We start from the raw sequence: 6,335 nt of genomic DNA, 5'->3' as shown, positions 1-6,335 counted from the left end.
CATGAAATGATTATCTGCCGTTGCTTTCACGGAGGAAGGATTGAGTGACGACATTTACCCAGAATTACCCGCGACACTATTTTTGCTCCATCATGCATTGTGATCTCAACCCAGAATTCCAATGGGCGGGGGAGACTGCGGGAACTACGGGATAGCTATGGGATAGCTACCCACAATGCAATGCTCTGGAAATCAACACTAGCCCCGGTACATGGAGGCACACTGCCGAATTAATGTGCTTAGTGTGGCCGCGTGCACTCGACTTGATACAAACTGTTTTAAAAAAATGGTTTATGTAAAATCGGAACAATCCTGTAGTGTAGACATACCCTCAGTTCCCATTCAAGGAATGAATGAAGCAAACAAAAGGAAGTAGGATCCAAAGGCCTCTTGTAAAAGTGGCAGTTTTGATATTTACTTTCAAATGACAGCAGCATCCATTGAGCACCTTGCTTTATAATACAACATTTTGCTAGGTTTAGCAAGTTATTCTAGCCTTAAGAATAATCCGTATGTTGAGGAATACATACAGATACTTTAAGAGTTTTACTATTTTACATGTCAATAATGTGGTGCCTTATATATCACATTTCCTTTCACTGTATGTGCATATATTTCACATAGCTCACAAAAAAAAATTTAACTTGAATTTTATTTGCAAAGCACAAAATTGACAGCTGTGTATAGTGTTCCTTTTGATGGCAACATGTGACATTACAGTGTATTTGGCAACAGGCCATTGTGTGCCAACTCATCATTAGAGATCATTCATGTTGACTTTATGTCATCTAAAAGCATTAAATTAATAACTAGTAGGTTTATAATACTCTACTTAGTGATCACTTTATTAGGATTTGTACATTTCCCCTAACATAATAGCAGGAATTGAGCCAGAAGAATACAAGATCATAGAAGTTAGAGATGGAAGAGACCTATGACACATAGATCATTGAGTCCATTCCCTGGCAAGAGCAGCGGGTGGGGGACTGATTAGACTACTGCCCAAGTTGGTGTGGGGGCGTGTTTTATGTCTCATAGATATATTGTTGCTGTGTTTTCCTAAGTTGATGCTGTGTTCCTTTTCTACCTAAGAACGTTTTCTTTGTGTGATGGATCTGCTAAGCTGGAACTACAACTCCTACCAGCTCCCTTCCTACTGTGCATCCCTATCCCTCCTGGCCTGGTAAGGGGAAAGGTCCTGGCTCTGGTCAGGCTCTGGGAAGTGGTGGCCATGTGGCTATCCAAGAGCTGCAGAGAAACTGGATACAGAGGACACATGGCTAACCAGGATCTGCAAGGAAGCTGGATGCAGAAGCCACATGGAGAGCCAGGCACTCCAGGGAAGCTGGAGGCAGAAAAACTTCCCTGGGAACCATATGCAGAGATGTGTGTTGAACAGCCTGTGACTGCTGGACATTACAGCCGGGACCAGGTTGAGTGGGACTTACGGGGAAGCAGCAGCAGCTGGGCAGACAGCCACTGCAGAACAGCCCCAATGAGACACTAACCAGGTCTGGTCTGGAAACCTGCAAGTACCTATTTCTTGAAATATCCAGTAGAGACTAGGCAGATGGCGCTCCAAGCACTAGGCCTGACTCTCGATTGGACTGCCCCAGGGACCCAAACATTTACTGCTATTGTTCACTTTAAACTGTAACTGTTTCAGACTCTGTACTCGGGGTATATGAAACCTTTCCCTTCCCTGTCAGCCCTAATAAAATACCATTTCCCTTAGCCATGTGCCTGAGTGGTCACTGGGACCCACCAGTGCTAGCACTTATGAGGCCTAGCTGCTAAACTGCCTACAGTTCTTGCCTCTGAGTCGTGGTACACCTGGCATGCTACTAGTACTCTAGCGGGTTGGTATAGTGAGCAGCTCCAATAATTTACATTTGTTTCATTCACATAATCAGTGTTTGTGAGTGGGGAAGCATTGCCTATTAAGGAAGGTATTTAGTGATCCCAGAAATTCTGGGTTGGGACTTGAGTGGGAGGTGTTTGTAAGGTTTAAAAAAGTCTCCTAGCTATTTGAACCCCACCCTTGTTGCTGCTGACAACACCTAGCAGAAGGATTACACTTGTACATGTGAACAGGCACATGGCTGGTATTTCAGAATCAGGGTTACAGTGCATGAAATCCCAAGAATGACAGAACACATTTTAACTGGCATAATCCCATTAGCTTTATAGACTGTCAAACACAACAATCTGTCCTGAAAAGATCCTCATAAATTAACTTTGTCAGAGAGACGTATCTGCTATGTGGATGTTAGAAAATATATTCTAATAATCATTTGGCGCACGTCCCATTATTGTGCCCTAAGCACAGGACCCCAATGTCCCTGCAGGCGTGCACACAGATCAAGGGTATTTAGAGAAAGCTTTCAAAGTAGAGTAGATTAGACCATCACTGGGTTGTCTGAAAATTGCTATAGTCCAATAGCAAATCTCTTTTAATTGAAGTAGCTTTAGTTATTTTAAATTCAAAACTATTTTTTTCAAACTGGTGTGAGTTTATTAGATGTGAAAGTGTTGTGCTGAGCTTTTCAGAATAAACTGTCCTCTTTACCTGCAGAACAGTTAAAACATGGCCAGTGCCAATGCTAGCTTCCCTAGTGTGCCCCATCAGTGTGGCTCAAACCCAACCTGGAGGGACCTACCTTGTGGCTAAGAGAATAGCTCAGTGCCACAGGATTCTTTGCTGCTTTTACATATTTGTTTAATATTTTGACTCTCTCAGCCTGCCAACAAGGATGCCACTTAATGCCTGCTGCCATGGTATTTTTCTGTTATTTGGGCTCCTGTTTATTGGGAAACAGCTTGAGATCACAGAACTCATTTTGCAAAAACCATTAAACAGGCAAATCTTTTGGTAAATCTTTCAGCCACTGTTGACCTGGGATACATTTAAACCAACAGCCTAATAGTGAAAGGTTCCATAGGCTTTTATCCTTCTCTCCTTCAAACTTACTTCTCCAGCTTTGTAGTTTCCTATCCAAACACTGATCCAGCCCAAGTAGCTTTAGCACACAAAATGGGGCATGATCACATCACGGGGTGTTATGCCTACAATTATGACAGATAGCTTCCATTCACCTAAATTCAAAGTGAAGCCGGGAATGTTCTTTTAGAGTAATATCAATACGTTCCTGTCAACTCTCCAGTGGAGAAGGCTTTGCCACCGAGAAAAAAAAGCTACCGGTGTGTTAATGGTTCTTTATTTCAGAATGGAAAATTCCTAAAGGGGCATCATAAGCATTTGCAAAACTACAAAAATTCCAGCTGAAAGGGGATGTTTAACACAAACCGTTGATTTGGTTGTGAACGTCAAACTTAATGACGTTGCTTTGGATAAATCTCCTACTTTTGGAGGGCTGGCCTTAGCACCAAAAGTAAAATGAATTCAATGACTCACCCTAACAATCCCCTCCCTTCAAGGCCTTGCAAAAGTCATCACCAGTTTTCAGTCTATGCTGTGGAAAGCACCTAGAGTTAGAACTAGCAGGGGTTACTTCAGGTCGCACCTGGAGTGGCACATGGGAAGAGCACTGGGCAATGCCTGCCAATGACATCAGTGCTTGAATTTTATCAGAAAGACAGATGAATTTGAAAGAAAGATAGTAACGTTCTACACAGCATCTAACAGATTGGTGGGAGCTCAGAGAAGAGCAACAAAATAATGAGGGTTTAGAGGAAATGATTTATGAGGAAAGATTAACAGAGTTCAATACATATCGCTTGTGTGTTTATATGTATGTGTGTAGTGGGGAGGATTGAATAGTAATCTACAAATATTTGTATTACAGTGGGTGGTACTTTGGGTTATAGCTATAAATTCTGGGCAGAAGCTGAAGGAGGAAAATATAGGCAGGATATTAGAAAACATATCCTGACAGTGAGAATTATTCGGCCGAGGAATAGTCTTCTAAAGGAAGAGGTGGAAACCCATTACTTATGGCTTTTACAACTAGATTGGACAAAACATATTATAAGGAAAAATCCTGCACTGGCAGGGAAATGGATTTAATAACATCTGACATATGTTTGATAGTTTATGGGTGGGGCAGGGGCAATTCTCTGATCTTATGGTTACCACTAAAAATTCACCACATTGTTGGAAGAGAAATGCCCTTCTTAGTCTCATTTCAGAGGAATTCTGGGGCGGAGCTTGCCAGAAGATCTTTTTGTGTGTGTCTTGCCCTCCCTTCCTTGAACAGATGTGTCTCTGCATTCTGCATTGTCTCTCACTTAGCTATATACCTAGTATAGCCCTAGGTTGTTCGATATTTTCTAGTTATCCCTTGCTTATTATATTGTGTTTTTACTGGTTAGCGACATTATGTCCGGATGCTATACATGTATATAGCAAGCAATACAACCCAAGCATAATGTCTCGCTAACCAATAAGGGCACAGCTGCAGAGAGAAATAAGTGACAGACAATCAGAAAATAGAGTCCATCCTAGTACTGTCCTAGATACGTGGCAGACTAGGAGACTAAACAATGACTAAGGGGATTTGATAAAGTGTAAACAGCAATGAGGAAGGAAGTGTTTAGCTTGGAAGAACAAGCAATAATGGGATGGAATCAAGAGGAGTAGCAATAGCTTAGCTAAGTGGTGTCTAATTGAGTATATGTGTGATATGGAGGGGGAAGAACAGGGTAACAGTCTAGAAACATTTAAAAGGGATAAACCCTAAGGTGGGAGAATGATTATTTTGCTTGATACAAGGGAGTATAATTATGAATAATGGGTTGAAAGTTAGAAAGGGAACGTAGCCTTGATGTTCAGAAAAAAAATTCCAGACAGCGTGAAATATGAGACTGAGGAGTATTCTCCCACAGTTCTGAGACATTTAAAATTACAATGAACGAAGTACTGAAACATATATTGTAAGGAACAGTCCTGGTTTGGCAGTGGGGTAGGGTAGATTATCTAATAGGTATTTTCCATCTCTATCTTCTAGGGGAGTATGTGATATGTTCATAGAAGTATAGATGGTTTTCATTTCCAATACTTGGCTCTGCAAAATACAGCCTTTGCTGGCATTTCTTTATTCTGAAGAATTGTTGAGATTGTGGTCTTTGAGCAATTTTTTTTTTAAACTGGAGATGTGATGGCAAAGTTTGTATAATATTTGAAAGTAGAATTCCCAACAACACATTTAATTGAGATTAAATAGAACGTTATTGTTACACTGAAGTGAGAATTCATAGAATCATAAAATCATAGAGCATTAGGCTTGAAAGAGACCTGAGGAGGTCATCTAGTCCAACCCCTCGCTCAAAGCAGGACCAATCCCCAACTAAATCATCCCAGCCAGGGCTTTGTCAAGCCTGACCGTAAAAACCTCTAAGGAAGGAGATTCCAACACCTCCCTAGGTAACCCATTCCATTGCTTCACCTCTCGCCTAGTGAAATAGTTTTTCCTAATATCCAACCTAGACCTCCCCCACTGCAACTTGAGACCATTCCTCCTTGATCTGTCATCTGCCACCACTGAGAACAACTGAGCTCTCCATCCTCTTTGGACCCCCACTTCAGGTAGTTGAAGGCTGCTATCAAGTCCCCCCTCACTCTTCTCTTCTGCAAACTAAATAAGCCCAGTTCCCTCAGCCTCTCCTCAGAAGTTTCAGCCCAGTAGAATTCTCTCAGCCCAGGAGAATGCAGGGATGCTGCACATTTCATGATGCACTGCAGAGTTTTCCCACCCTTGATGCATTTTGTCGCATTCTGATAGCTGTGGGTGTCTGGTTTGCAATATCATATTTCTCGATAACTGTAAAGCACATGAATCTCTGTACAGTGACTGAAAGTGATAATTAGCCAGTCTGAGCGCAGACCTTTCATAATCACTGTACAGTTATTTCTTAATAAATGTCCTGTGAATACATGCATCTCCCTACTCTGGTTGGCGTCTATGATCCCTCTGCTTTGGCTGTGCCTGGTACCAAATGTTGCCTCAGCTTCTCACCTGAAGCAGAAATACTTGTAAGAATAAATAATAAAAAGCAAATAAAATGGGGCTGTCAAACCAATAAAATGGACATTATTTAACCAAAGAAAAAAAATCTAACTCCTTTTTCTCCTCCCGCCATCTCCACACAGGTCAGCAAGGTCTTGTTCCCAGGATTATTGCAATACAGGTGGTTATGTTTAGACTTGGAAGAATTTGATTATTATAATTTTGACAGATTCTGTTTATTTTTAAGCATTTTTTATTTCTATCAATTTAAATGTTCACAGTTGTGGAAAATTATGAGAGGATCAGACAACAATCATCTAATGACAGAAGACATTGAGATTCAAAAAGTTAAAGATTTATAACCATTAC

Source organism: Chelonoidis abingdonii, chromosome 4 (assembly GCF_003597395.2).
Source record: "Chelonoidis abingdonii isolate Lonesome George chromosome 4, CheloAbing_2.0, whole genome shotgun sequence".
NCBI lineage: Eukaryota > Metazoa > Chordata > Testudines > Testudinidae > Chelonoidis > Chelonoidis abingdonii.
This window is presented reverse-complemented; position numbering follows the sequence as displayed.